This window comes from Mixophyes fleayi, chromosome 4, assembly GCF_038048845.1.
Source record: "Mixophyes fleayi isolate aMixFle1 chromosome 4, aMixFle1.hap1, whole genome shotgun sequence".
Taxonomy (NCBI): Eukaryota; Metazoa; Chordata; class Amphibia; order Anura; family Limnodynastidae; genus Mixophyes; species Mixophyes fleayi.
In genome coordinates, this window is record NC_134405.1 from 260712658 (window position 1) to 260728927 (window position 16270).

Sequence of the window (16270 nt, forward strand, 5' to 3'; positions counted from 1 at the left end):
GATATGGTACTTTCCCCTCATGTGATCACTGCGGCCCCTCTGCAGGAGGGGGAGCCACTGGGTTTAAAAGACCCAGAGTAAAATCAAACCCTGTTTGTTTTAGTTCCAATTGTTTTAACTGGATCGGATCTACCCATAAACAGTTGTTGCAAAAAAAAAAAAAGGTACAAAAAGCCTACGCACTTCTAGCCCTTTTAACTTTCAATAACTAGTGCAAATTACACATATTGGGTGGCTTAAGCACATTGCTAGAGGTTCACTAATTGCTTGAAAATGGTCATGAACATAGTCATGGAAAATTTGTATTTGCTTTTTCTGGTAGCATTTTTAGATAGTCGGTCACAAAAAAGACATGCAATTCGCTCTGACACTAGCAAACAAAAAATATATACATTTAAAATGCTAATGCTGTCTGGCCGTGTATCTCCATCTCTCATTCTACATTTGGCCACGACATTGCTCACATTTTGCCAGCTGTTTTTGGCCTTGGGTGTTGCCAGTCCTGCCCCAACCATGCCACAAAGCAGAATGAAATGACCATCATCACCTCAGCTCTATTTACACACTATAAATTCCACAAAATGTGAATTAACAAACTCATTCTGCATTAGAGCAAAGCAATAACATAACTAAATTGTATTGCCAGAATGCCCTCCAAAGTTCTTCACAAAAAATGTTGCTACAATTTCATTAATCTTTAGTAATATCTCCCATATACAATGTTTATTTCAATTATGCAATAATTTACAATAATTAGTAGGTGTCCATGATAAAGGACGACTAAATCTGAAATGCAAGTTGATCCAATATGAAAAGTCGATATTGTATCATTCACAAAGTTATATAAAAATTCTTATACCCTTGCTAACCTTGGATACCCCTAATTCACAAATGTCTGATTGGTACTTTGTAACCAAATAAGCCACAAGCCCCTTTCTTCCAACTAATGCCATCAAAAAAAATAAGACTGCCCCTAGAATGTTGGCAGATATGCAAATACTGCAAAATAAGCTACTGAATTTAGTGACTATAAATCCAGATTCAGTGTTCAAGTGTTAATTATATGAAGCTAAGAGTCTTGGTAAAATTACCAATTTAACTCATTACTTGCACAGTTTGGTGTTAAATCTAGTCATGGCCAAAAGTTTTGAGAATGACACAAGTATTGGTTTTCACTAAATTTGCTGCTTCAGTTTTTATGACGGAAATTTGCAGATACTCCAGAATGTCATGAAGAGTGATCAGATGAATTGCAATGAAAGTCCCTCTTTGCCATGAACTTTATCCCCAAAACAACATTTCCACTACATTTCAGCCCTGCCACAAAAGGACTAGCTGACATCAGGTCAGTGATTCTCTCGTTAACACAGGTCACACATTCAATATGAGTATGAGTGCATGTACAGTTGACCAGAGGAGCACACCAACATAATATCACTACCATGACTGTTAAAAGAAACTTGGACACACTGGTTGATGCCGAACTTCCAACTAAGTGCTTCATGCAGTTTTTGAACAACTCCAAGACTCCAGCCTACAAACTTACTACTACTGCTGCCTCCAGAAGGATTTTATGCACAGATGGACCAGGAGCCCATCCCCAAAAAGCTGAAAGACACCCCCAGTAAGCCCCTTGTAGGAGTGTTTTTATAAAGTTCTATTTTAGTATTTTTTCAGTTAGTTACCTTTTTTATGTTTTTAAAGCAATACTTATGTGGAGCCTTTGCAAGGAAAAATATTCTTGCAAAGTTAATAACCGTAGGTGTAGAGCATGTGACAAAAAAGGGATAGAACCCAAATTAATGATGATATGGAAGACAGGATCCATCTACTTACGGATCATTTGGTGCTCTCTAGGGTTAGATTTTATTTCTGATAGTGATTCAGGAGAGATCAAAGAAGATTCAAGGCTATTCAATATAGACAACCCATAGATTGTAAGCTTGCTTGTAGAGTTCACTTTACCTCTCTGTATGTATTACCCAGTATTGTTTTATTAATGTTTGTTCCCAATTGTAAAGTGCTACGGAATTTGCTGGTGCTATATAAATAAATGATGATGATAGACAACCTTATCCACAAACATATCAATGGTTGCTACAGCGATCCCTATTGGATGGCAAGATGCTCTGTTTATAGACCATCACGTGAAAAACCAGAGTTTTTCATACTCTGAAAGGATCTAGTTTATGAAGTGCGTCAAGCATAGGATAACTAATATAAAGTGGCTAAGCCACATTTACCCCTTCCAAGATGTGGATGTATCTAAACGGGGATTGGTATCTAAAATTGATTCTGCTACGGCAAGCCTGTCATCAAGAACCACAATTCCTTTAGATGACTCGTACCCTGAAAGATCTGCTTCAAAAAGCTACATATATTTTTAAAGTATTGTAGCCAATACATGTAAAGCAGTAGCCTCAGTCTCTAGAGCTGTTAGACTATTGGTTAGTACTTTACATATACGGACATTGAAGAACAGAGCAGTAGACAATATCTACAAAAATGTGTCGAAATTATGCAAACCATTGATTTCGTTTGAGAGGCCTCACTGGATTCTATTGTTTTTTCTTATAGAAACATGACGTCAGCAGTAGTTGCAAGAAGAGCTTTCTGGCTATATCCGTGAGTGGCAGGCCTGCAATCAAAAAACTGTCTAACTGTACTTCCGTTTGAAGGCTTGTTTCTTTTTGGTGAGAAACTGGATGGTGCAGAAGTCTTCTATAGCTAGGTCTAAACTCAAGATTAGAAAAAGAAGGCATTTTCCTTATTTTCCTCTAGACCAGTGTTGGCTAACCTGTGACACTCCAGGTGTTGTGAAACTACAAGTCCAAGCATACCCTTCCAGCAATAAGCTGCTATATATTGGCAAAGCATACTGGGACTTGTAGTTTCACAACACCTGGAGTGTCACAGGTTAGCCAGCACTGCTCTAGACAGTAGTTTAAGGACCACTTATAGTCCTGGGAAACAATATTCCAGACAGTCTGACTGCACTTTCACAATACGGTCCTTTCGCACTTTTAGAACAAAAAGAGGCAGGCAAGTTCAAGAGTCCAACCTTGTTTGTTCCTGTAGGGGGCAGAATTTGCATACTTTGCAAAATTTTGGCAGGTCGCCACTCAGGATCAATAGGTCCAATATGTTGTCAGCAAAAGCTCCAGTATAGAGATTCACCAAAAAGTCTAAGATATATCAGATAATTTAACAACAAAATGTTATATTTCTCTTAGCTTGGAGTTTACGCAAGTTTAAGCTTTAACAAAATCTACATCAACATCCTAAATTAATTGCTGGTTGCATTATTTATGTAGTTCTTCTACCTTTTAACAAGACAGGATAATAGGTAACAACCTCCTGCTGAGGATTCAGCAGGATAAAGCACGTGTTTGTCTCTTCTGAGATGAAAAGACTTAGGTAGCATTCCCTGCCTTCAGCAAGACAGATTTCCTCTAACCTGGCATAAAAAATCAGTATATTTCTAAAAGAGAAATATAACAGTATAAAAAAATCAGTACATTTGCAATGATACAAATTGAAATAAATTTCTACAATAAGATATTTTTACGTGATCCAGCCACAAGTAGTTTTTTTCATCTACATCAATATCCTAAATCAATTGCAAGGAGACACCAAGAACAAGAAAATGATGTCAGAGGTGATTGACAAGACAATGTCATAGCATAGGTGGCATGTGTAATATCTCCAGTTAGTTGGCTTCAATGGCAGTAGCTAGAAGACCTTTCTGGCTGCATCCATGGGCAGAAAAAGCTCAATTTAAAAATAGCCTAGCAATACTCCCAGTTGAAGGTTCTACTAGTAGACACCATGATTCACAAGTTTTATGGAGTTTTATCTAACCACAGGATTAAAGGTGAAGTTTTTCCCATCCTCCTCATCTTGCCAACACTTCGAAGATGTAAGAAGTTATAATCCTAGCAGACAGTACTCAAGACAAGGTCTTTTCACTGCATCCAAGCAACCCTTTCAAGCATTCAGGCTCAAAGAGGGGAGATTGGGTCAAAATACCTTGAATCCTTGCTCAGTTCCCACTAACACATGTGAGTGACAGGATCAAAGTGTATGCAGAGAAATGGACACATTCTATTCAAGATCAGTGGGTTCTGGACATTATCAGAAAGGGGTGCAGGATAAAGTTTCAGTTTATTCCCAGGGGGGAAATTATTAAAAGCTTGTGTGATCTCTCTTGTTCCTCCAGCCCAGATGGGCACAGGCTCTTTCTGGTTAGAAAATATTCATGGCTTTCCTTACTGTTCTACATTTAAGGAGACAAACACTTTGTCTGTGCAAGATATTTCCATATAGAATCTGTAAATTCAATTCTCACTGTTATAAGGGAAGGGGATTTTCTGGCATCCATAGATATTCAGGATGCGTACTTCCATATACTGTTGCAGCACATCAGGGATTCCTCACGTTCTGGGACCACATTTAATTTATAGTTCACTTGCCTTCTCTTTGGTCTAAACTTCCCAGGAACTTTCACCAAGGTTGCAGAAGTGGCATAATTACAGAAACAGTGGACTAAACTCTGGCCCTAACTAAATTACATTATAGCATATGGTCCAAACCAGGATAGCTCAAGTAATAGCAATGTTGCAGTAACATTGCTGAACTATAAACAAGGCAAAGAGTTATCTTGAGCCTTCACAATAGATAACATTTCTGGGAGTCCAAATAAGCACTGTACAAAAGAAAGTAGGAGAGGTGAATCAAGATCCAGTCTTTGTTTTGTCAATTATAAGTTTAATATTCGGTTACAATATGAAGGAGTCTTTACATTCTAGGAAATCTATTCTATGATGGAGAATAGCATTTGCTTTCTAGGAATGCTTTCCTCCACCATATGAATTTTACCTTGGGGAAGATAACACACGCAAATTCTCCAGTTAGACTTATTTACTCAGTGAGACTGCAGCCAAATATCTCTGGATCCTGCCATTAGATTAACAACGATCACCAGAGAGACTGTCATCTGGTGGCAAAATCCAAAACTAAGAACTGGATAATACTCACAACAGACTCCAGTACTACAGGCCCGGTGGCTCATCTTCTGTCCACATTAGCAGAGGGTGCATGGTCACAGGATAAAAAGACATTATCCAGAAATGTTCTGGAGATGTTCTGGAAATGTGGACAATCTAGAATGCAATTTAATCCTTTCATCCTCTCCTTTAGGGAAAATGTCCCAAGGTACACACAGACATCCGGACTGTAGTTGCCTCCATAAATCACCAAGGAGGTACCAGAAGGAGGACAATGATGACAAAGGTTGCAAATGTCATGTCATGGGCAGATAGAAACCTGATGCTGCTCTTAGGGCATGATGTGCAGATAGAGGACCTAAGTCATTAAGGAGAGCACATCCAAATAAAGGAGTAAATTTGATCCTGGACAAACCATGTTACAATGCAAGGGATGCAAATTAGTTTATTATTTTGCACACAAACTTGTTAACTTTATCTGTACACTGAAATTTAAAGTTGATCTAGGACATGCCTTACACAATCTATAGATCTGTCCCCACATAAATACCTCCTCCTCCAATGCAACATGGTTTGCCAATGTGCAATTTTCCTTTTTTTTTTTTTTTTTCTTTTTTTTTTTTTGGCTTTACTCTCCTTAATATCTCAGGCCCAGAATGTCATAGCTGATTATCTCAGACAAAAACAAGTGCATCAAGCAGAGTGGCCTCTATAACAGGAAATATTCCAGTTAAGAAAGTTTGGTTTCTACTCTATTGACACAGAGTTTCAGTATCAAAAGGCATATATGCTCTGGCAATCCCATGGACTTTTCAGCTAGGTATGACTTAATTTCCTCTCATTGCTCGCACACTGAAAACATCAAAAGAAGTTAAACAGAAGTCATAGCAATCCTTTCATTCTGAGCATGACTCCCATGGTTTTCGGTAGCTTAGGAGAAGTCTTAGGAGAAATTGTGGCCTCTACCTCTTGGGCCAGAACTCTTTATTCAAATTCAGAAATGCTATATTTGATTGAATGGAGATTGAGTGGTCAAAGCTCAGAAGAAAATATAATTGGTGATCTAGAGTATTATAAAATTTTGAAGAAATTTATCATGTGGTGTGAGCCTAAAATTAATTGAGCCTTGGATACTGTTGCATTTGTTCTTGATTTTTTTCAGGATGTCTTAGCAAATGTCTTGCTTTCCCAACTCTAAAGGTACCAGTCTATGCACTTAGTGTCTCACTAGATTTCAAGTTAGCTTCAAATGACCTTCTTATTTGTTTGTTTTTTTTCCAAACAGTACAGACAATTTTTCATTGTATTAAGTCCTTTGGGCCACAATAGGATCTCAATTTAGTTCTCAAGACTCTAAGGAACCAACGGCTCAAAGGGATTAAAGGGGCTTACATTAATGGTAGCATCCTAAGTGGCAATTACTTCTGCTCACATAATTACAAGCTTTGTTGTGCAAAGAACCCTTTCTGAATGTTTATGTAGGTAAAGTAGTATTAAGAACCAATGCAGCTTTCCTACGTAGAGTGGTGTCCATTTTTCATATTAATAAAAATAAAATCATATTGTCATCCATTTATTTGCAACCAGCTGAAGATAAAGAAAGAAGGCTACAAACACTGGATTTAGTCACAGCATTCTCTCATCATCATCAGCTATTTATATAGCGCCACTAAGTGCGCAACGCTGTACAGAGAACTCAATGGAGCAGTCTAAATTCCCTAACATACACACAGACAGAGAGACAGAGACTAGGGTCAATTTAATAGCAGCCAATTAACCTATCAGTATGTTTTGGGAGTGTGGGAGGAAAACGGATCATCTGGGGGAAACCCACATAAACAGAGGGAGAACATACAAACTCCACACAGATAAAGCCATGGTCGGGATTTGAACTCATGACCCCAGGCTCTGTGTACTTATCTGGAACAGAGGGATTTAGGAACACAAGAACATCTTTGTGATCCGAAAAGGACCTAGAAAAAGATGTGCCCCATCTAAACACATCATCTCAAGATGGATCAGATAAATCATTGTACAGGCATACAAGAGAAATGAAAGGTGGCAGAAATCCTGAAGGCTCACTTAGCTAAAGCAGTGACAACTGCTTGTAAGCATAGGGCTCATGTCTCATAAGTGGATCTGATATATCATACCTTCACCAGACATAATCTACTGGAAGTAATGTCATCTGATGAAGCACAGTTCAGGAGACATATGCTCCATACAGCTAATTTAATAAAATTGTCTTTTATTATACAGTATGTATAGTTGATGTGGTGTTTTTTGTCTTTCCTACTATTATTGATTGGATACATCCCATTGTAATGGCTGCCATGGAGGTCGAAAAAGGAAAGAGGAAAATTATAGTTACCAATAGTACCTTGTGCAATATATTTTTGCTTATATACTTCAGGAACAACTTGGGAAGTTGTTTAAAAAGACAGGGGAAGAGTAGGAGCTGTACTATATACTACATGGGATATTTCTAACTTACTGCTTCTACACAAAGCTAGAAGGGTCTAACTCATTGTTATGACTGCCCTGGAGTATCTTGAGGAAAATGAATTGTCGTTATCTATAACATGCCTATTTCCGTACTATCATTCAATGTGAGTAGTGTATATGTTTTTATCTTTGAACAACTTGTTGTTTGAAAATTTGTACCAATAAGCACTTTACCTCTTTAAAGCAAGATACCTTTACTGTATGTTTCATTTTATCTGTCCAATGAAGAGGTATGGAAAGGCATGTTCAAACCAAAAAATAAAACCTGCTGGGTGGTGTGGCTTCACATCAGAGGTTCTTGCATCTCAGTGAGTCTACCAGTTATAAAACTACTGTCAGTGTTTCCCACCCACCTGTGAGCCTTCTATTAACAATTTTGACATCAGGAATAGTCAATTACCTGCTCTAAACAGTTTTAACTCTTCCTGGAAGTCAACTTGCATTCTGACCTCTGCTGTCTACTGTCCAGCCACCATCTTTCAGCCCAGGTGGCTGAAAACAACCAAGATAAGGTCTACTCATTAAACTGTAATCTATAATAGAGTTCTACATTGGCTACCATCTGACATTGTCTCATTGGGAGCTAGCCCATTAGAACAGTGAAATCATCACCTCCCATGCCGAGGCAGACATTGAACTTCATCTTCCCACCAAGCTCTTAACATTGGCACCTATCACACAACTGAGTTCAGGCTTTTGAACAAACATACTAGAAAAATTGTATATGAAACACATATAGATTTATTCTAGAAACACAAGCCATTTCATTATCCCAACTGTCGAGAGCCCACAGTTTTCATGGAGAGCACCATATAGGCAATCATGCATAGACCTTCCAGCCTCATGGTATATGGCCTACTTAGCTACCTAGCTAAGAGGTAAAAATCAACTGGCCCTCTCAGCAACTGATTAGTTCCCCCAATCAGTAAGGCAGTACTGGTCAAGATATTATCATGCCACCCAGTAAACAGAGCCTCCCAGAGAAACATTTATACCTTATGCTACTTGTAGAAAATCTCCCTCCTAAAGTGTTGATACTCCTCAAAAACGGAGACCAACAAAGTGAGAGTCTTTCAGGGTCTCATCTACTTCCTGTTTATACAAATCGATAAATAACACAAATGTGGGGGAATGTGATCAGAAATAGACCTCCATGGCAATATAGCAAAGAAACAGGTACTGTATATTGTTAATATTGGTAATATTAGTAATATTGTTGCTACCTATAACATCTGATATAATGTTTGGTTTAGTGGATGTAATGCATTTTTTTTGCGGGAGACATTCTGGAAAGCCATCTGTAAACTATTTTTTGTTGTGGGAGGTGATAGCTACTCTGCATGTTGAGATATGTAGGATGTCAGTTTCCTTGAGACCACTACACTACTTCCTCAGAGAGCCCCCAGAAGATATTCTGCCTGGACTACTGTAAACTCTGAAAGGGGGCGATTTCCAGAGGGACACAGACACATCCCATAAACTGTGACGTTGCAAAACTGATATGCAGCTCTTGCACGGCTAGAATGTACAGCTAATATAGGTAACACAGAACATGAGGATATAGGGATTTCTACTAACTATAGGAAAAGGAAAATTAAATCTCCAAAAAGGATTTACTTCTCTTGGGAGATTCTACTGTACAAGGTATACATTTGGGAAAAACCACTGAAGTAGAAAAACAAGTATGGTGCTTACCTGGAGCCACATTTCCAAAGGATAAAGAGCGCATGTCAAAAATCATGAAGGCAACAAAAAAAATATGGGGAGGGGGATGTCATTGTCCACATAGAGACAAATGACCTGGTTAATGCTGACTTCAGGGACATTATTATTATCATTATTATCCTTTATTTGTTAGGCGCCACAAGTTTTCCGCAGCACTGTACACAGTACAGACAGTAGACTAAAACAGGGTAAAACAGTAGAAAACAATAAACAAAATACCAATAGTTCAGAATTTCCAGGCTGGCTAACGCAGTAGACACGGAGGAGAAGAACAGGTAGGGAGACAGGAGGGAAGAGGGCCCTGCTCATGTGAGCTTACATCCTAAGGGAGGGAAAACAGAACAGGCACAGGGGGAGCGAGATGAGGCAGGGGGAGAGCGAGTGGAGGAGATGAAGGGTTATGTGGATGATTGGTAGGCTTTAAGGAAGAGGTGGGTTTTCAGCGCATGTTTGAAGGAGCACAGAGTAGGAGAGAGGCGGCCATAAAAGATTAATTTAGAAAGTTAGGAACTGTCAAAGTCAGATATAGCACGCTACGGCAAGGAGGAGCGTATTTAACCTCAACACATGGCAGACATTTGGACACATACACTTGTAAATAGCTCATATTAAAAGTTGCAACACAGTTATTTGTACTGAAATGTAGCAGAGTTTATTGTGAAATATTATAATGTTATATACACGTTAGTGAGATTAAAGGTTCAAGTCACAGGAAAGATGTCATGTTTGGTATCATTCTAATCCTCTATTTATCCGCAGACGTCCGGTTCATTCGCCGAAAGGATCGCACATTGTGTATGCTAGTTATGGATGATAGGGAATAAATTTTTAGAATGATATTGTCTGTGTAATGCTAATAGACCAATTTGAACCAGTTCTTGATGGGTAAATTAAGTATGCATCTTCTTTAGAAGCTAAACCCACCCCTGGATGGCATCGTTTGAACTGGCCAATGACCTGCATTACACTGGACCATCCTGAAGCCTGAACCTATGGAAGCAAGCCACTTCATCTGTATTGTTTTCACTGTATCACTGACTAATAAGTGGGGGTTCTGGGACCAGTGTTCAGTCTACTTGACCACAGCCTTCAGACCTGAATGACTGTACACTGGATCCAGAGCACCTGCTAAAAGTAACGGCTGTACTTATTTTATTCTGACTTGTTATTCTGCTACTTTTGGCTATTAAATCACATTGAGCTTTGGAATCACATCACGGCAATTGGACAATCATTATTGGATAGGCACTAGACGTGCATAACAGACTGCTCTAAAGCAGGTGGCAACCACTGTAACGTTTTCAGCAGTATTGCCAGTACACAAAGGTGAAGACAGAATTCACTGCATCAGAAACTTCAATGAGTGGCTAAGGAAGTGGTACAATGAGGAGAGATTTGGATTAATAGACCATAGTGATGTCATCTGGCAAGATAGGGGCTTAAACAAAAGTGACGGCATGCACCCATCTTCAAGGTGAACCAGAATAATAAGTGAGAACTTTGGATGCTTCATCAAAAACTATTTCAGGTTGAAATAGTTCTTGATGATTGCTTTATTCCTATTTAGTTCACTGCTAGTTGAAATTTTCAACTAGCAGTGAGGGCAGTGAACTAAATAGGAATAAAGCAATCTGCTCCTCCAACCAAGAGGTATTTTTTCTGCAGGCTAATTTAAAAGAAAACATGTCAAACAGCAACAATTGCTTAAATGACAAGGAATGATCTGGATATTGTGGCTATTATGGAGTCATGGTGCAATGAAAATCGTGACTGGGACATAGCTATATCAGGATATACTTTATTTCGGAAGGACAATGTGGGAAGAATTGGAGGAGGGATAGCAATGTATGTGGAAAAAAAGCATAAATACAAGGTATTGAAGAAAAACCTGAAGCCCATTGGGTGACCATAGATATGGAGGACAAGGCTATTCTTCGTACTGGGGTGATCTATAGACCACTAGGTCAAGAAGAGGAACTCAACAGGACATCACTAAAATGGCATTAAAAGGAGAGGTAATAATCATGAGAGACTTTTATCTACCTGATGTGAACTTGAAGGGGTCTTTTGCAAGTTCCACAAGAAGTATGGACACTCTGCTTAAGAGATGCTCCCTGCAAGGAGTTCAATTGGCGAGGGAGCCCACTCGCAAAGACATAATATTAGACTAGAAAATGTGTAAGTGACTCTTTGGCAGAGTGGAAGAACTTGGAAATAATTCTGGAGAGGTGGGGGAAATTAAAAAGTGCAATACTAAAAGCAACAGACCTTTGTATCAAAAGGGTTAGGTAAAGCACAAGGTACAGGAAGCAGTGTGGTTTTAAAAAGTTAATAATGAAGACAAAGAGGTGTTCTTGATAGACAGAAGGAGGCTAAGAAGATGATCAGATGTGCAAAGGCACAAGCTGAAAAGAAAATGGCCCAATCAGTAGGTAAAGGGGGCAAAACTTTTTTTTTAGGTATATAAGTGAAAGGAAAAAGACAAAAGGAGACTAAAGACAGAGAGTGAAAGTATTGTTGAGGGAGACAAGGAAATGGCAGATCATAATATTTATTTGTGCTTAATATTCTCTGCAGATATAGAGGGGAAGGGGCCACAGTTAAGTTGCAAATATATTCATAAAAATGAGGTAGATACAAGTACATTTACAGAGGAGAAGGTCCTAACAGAACTCTCAAAACTGAAGAAGATTACTCAAAATGGGATCAGATGGGATACATCCAAGTACACTTAAAGAGTTTAAAGAAGTGCTGGTAACACCATTAACAGAATTATTTAATCAGTCATTAGCTTCAAGAGTAATTCCAGAGGACTGGAAGACAGCAAATGTAGTTGCACTGCACAAAAGGGGAGGCAAGGAAAAGGCAAGCAACTACAGGCCAGTGAGTCTTATATTAGTAGTAGGGAAATTGATGGACATACTCTTAAAAGAAAGAGTTGTAGGGTTTACTGGAGGGATATTGTGTCAAACAAATCTTAAAGCAATAGATCAAGGGGGCCGTAGATGTAGATTATCTAGACTTTAGTAAAGCTTTTGACACTGTCCCACATTGCAGACTGTTAAATGAACTCAAAAGCTTGGGATTGGATTCTATTATGGTTGAATGGATAAGATCTTGGTTGCAGGATTGTAAACAGAAAATTGTAGTAAATAGAGTGCATTCACAGGGGAGAAAGGTTACCAGTGGAGTAACCCAGGGATCTGTACATGGACCAGTGCTTTTTAAAATCTGATTGGTGATATTGAAGGGAAAGTATGCCTTTATGCAGATAACACAAAGATATGCGACAGGGTAGACACACCAGGATGGGTAAAACAAGTGATTGATGATCTAGGTAGAATTGAGGAATGGTCAAGGGAATGGCAACTACAGTTTAATGCCAGAAAATATAAAATCATGCACTTGGGCATCAAAAACCCAAAGACTAAATATAGTATTAACGACAGTTTACTGGAAACTACTGAGGAGGAGATGGATTTAAGAGTCACTTTTTCAGGTGACTTAAAGGCAGGTAAGCAATGTAACAAAGCAGTGGGAAAGGTGTTAGTATGGACTGCTACATTTCATCTCCCTGTGTTTCCCTGGTGTTATAGTGGGACAGGAAGTGGGGCAGTGACCAGCTATCCACATGACACTTCTGCGCATGCGAGGACCGGAATTTCAGGCTTCTTCCAAGATAAGTGAAGAGAGAGAAGCAACATTAGTAGCTGTGTAGGGGAACAAGTGTATAACAAGTGAGAGACCTGTTCCAACACTGTCTATAACGTTTATTGCACGGACGAGCAGTATACTACAAACGCTTATACTCTGCATATACAAGTGTATATAGAATACTGCTGCAGAACCATTAACCCTGTGAGTACCTGCATTACTGTTTGTTACAAGTTCTTCAATAAACTAACACCTTGATAAAGTGGTATAGCCTCCCATCAGTGGGGGTAGATGCTAACACAGTAGAGCAATTTAAACATGCTTGCGATAGACATAAAGATATCCTTAAAAATAAGTAAGGATTAAATAGGATTGAAGGTTATCATAGATTAAAAAATGGACAGTCTAGATGGACCAAGTGGTTCTTATCTAGCATCAAATTCTATGTTTCTCTCTCTAACTTCAAAATATCAAGCCTCCTTAGAACATCCTGAGTTCCATACAGCAGCAAATGATAAAAGAGAAAACCTACCCAGAAGTCTCCACTCTTCAAGCTGATCTCTCATATAGCTGCCATACTTACATCATTAGAATAAACCAGAAAAAAGGACAAGAGTTGATTCTTGAAGGACTCCAGTCTTGAACAGTCATTAAAATCATAATTTTATTAGGTAAAGGGAAAATACCATAATTGACCAGAGAAATATAAGCGAATATATAAAAAAAATATAGTGATAAAGTAGGAAAAGTGAGTGATTAAAATAATTAATTAGACCCTAGAGTGGGACCTCATCACAATTATTATATGCCCCAAATCTTAGATCTCACAATTGCTTTGATCAATAAGAACATTCTCATTGTATAACTACTATTGTTTCAATAGCTTTATGTCATCATATTATTACATCCTAGGACTCTCATTCATATAAAAAAAATTTATGTATTCACCTATATTTTTCTGGTCAATAATGATATTTTAAAATTACCTAATAAAATTATGATTTTAATGACTGTTTAAGACTGAAGTGCGTCAAGAATCAACTCTTGCCCTTTTTTCCTTTCTATGTAATAATTATATGTTGAATGAAGCACCCAGTCACAATACAATAATTTATAAACATTAACAGTGAGGAAGGTCATAACCTGGTGTGGAGGCAACCCCCCTCTCCCTTTTGAAATCATTAGAGTAAAGCAAGTAAGAAACAGAAGACTTCTATATAAAATTACAGGTAACTATATCAAAAAGCATTACAGCTGTACAAAAGAGATTACATTATATTGACAATCATGGATGCCATAATAACCCCAAGAGTTGAGAAATACCTGTAGACGCCATGTCATATAAACATATCCAAATAATATTTCACAAATCACTCTGCACCATCAGCAGCAGCTATTTATATAGCGCCACTAGTTCCGCAGTGCTGTGAATCATCAATCATTAGTCCCTGTCCCCATTGGAGCTTCCAGTCAAAGTTCCCTAACTTATACACACATACACAGACAGAGAGAGACTAAGGTCCATTTGATAGCAGCCAATTATCCTTCTAGTATGTTTTTGGAGTGTGGGAGGAAACTGGAGTGCCCTGAGGAAACCCACGCAAACACGGGGAGAACAAACAAATTTCACACAGATAAAGCTGTGGTCAGGAATGCAACTCATGACCCCAGTGCTGTGAGACAGAAGTGCTAACCACTAAGCCATTGTGCTGCCCCATCATGGAGAAGGGCTCTGGAAACCGGAGGGACAATCCAAACAATATCACTACAAAAGAATAACTAGATCCCCTAACATGCCTCCACTGGTACATAAAAAGCCCAACACCAATTACAGAATTCAAGGAGATGAACAACACCTGAAGTTTTGTCTATTACCTTGTGATAACATACCAATAATTCCTTGTTAGCCTAAAGCTTTATCTCAATATTACTCTCTAAGTCTTAGATCAGGTTCATTTTGACCACCTTGAAAGGCTTAAAGTGTTTACAGTATGATGCTCAGTATGATACTATATGCCACCACAGCACTTGAGCGAGTCATACACACACCAGTCAATCTTTTCAATGGGCTCAGTGGTTAGAATCCCTCCTTTGTATACTACCCAAGTCTCTAACATTTCAGACATGGCTCCTTTTAACCCATTGACATGCTTAAAGCTCTTCTTTTGATACAAAATATATCCTCATCCAGTTAATTAAATATTTACATTGTTCTGGGGGTTGCATTATAATTTCTCTATGAGGAATACAGTCTACACATAAGGCCTCTTTATAATCAATAGGTAGGTTCATATCACATGCTCCACAAATGTGATTGTTTATATTATTATGTATTGGGTGAAAAGTCTTCCCCAGATTGCATTATTTGGGAAATTTCTCCATGGACTTTCTATGAAAATTTCTAATGCGAGTTACGTGTGTCATAATCTGAAAGTATACATATTGAGGAACGTGTAAATACCTTTAGTGGAGTTGCATTATTATTGTATTTTCTTTCATAAGCTACTTATTATTTTGGTTTTTTTGCGGTTTTTATTAAGAATAATTATTTTATTTATTTTTTGGATGGATATTAAATATTGATGTATGTAAAATTGCTTTTTTATAGTATTGCTTCTTTTTTTTTAAAAAAATACGATATTAAGCAAATCAGTCATTACAATGTCAGTGTAAAATAATAAATATACAAAATTTGGAATTACTAACACAACTTTTCTGTCCCGTCCCAGCAAGGATCATCATCGAATTTGTAACAAATTGTCAAATGAATTTTGCTGTTTTTGCAATTTTTTAAAGTATCTAGTCATTTATTTAGTATCTTTATGAGTAAACTGTAATAATTGTTTTCAAATATCTTTATTTCATTAGTAACATTTTCACTGCTTTACATATGTGTTAGAGGAAACATATGATATCAATAAGCGAAGATCAGAAAAAATAGGGATGGGGAGAGGTCAGGGTGGAGAACACAGAGGTGAAAATGGAGGGGCAGGATAGGAGGGGAAAAATTCACAATCCTGTTCACTAATGGAACAACAAAGTGTTTATATTCTTCATTGTGTAAGCTATATATATATATATATATATATATATATATATATATATATATATATACATACACAGAGAGAGAGAGAGAGAGAGAGAGAGAGAGAGGGTTAGGATGGTAAAATTATACAACTATACTATACTTCTATACACAAGGTGATTTGGATAATTTTTTTGTCAAAATGGATTATTTTTGGGCTATTCCATCACATGTGAATAGGGGTCATCTGATGTTAAATTTCACCTCCAGCATGTGTCTGATGTTCTGGAGAAAATTATGCTTAACAGTCATCTATACCCCATGGTGCAAACTTTAAACTGTGTCTTCAGTAAGG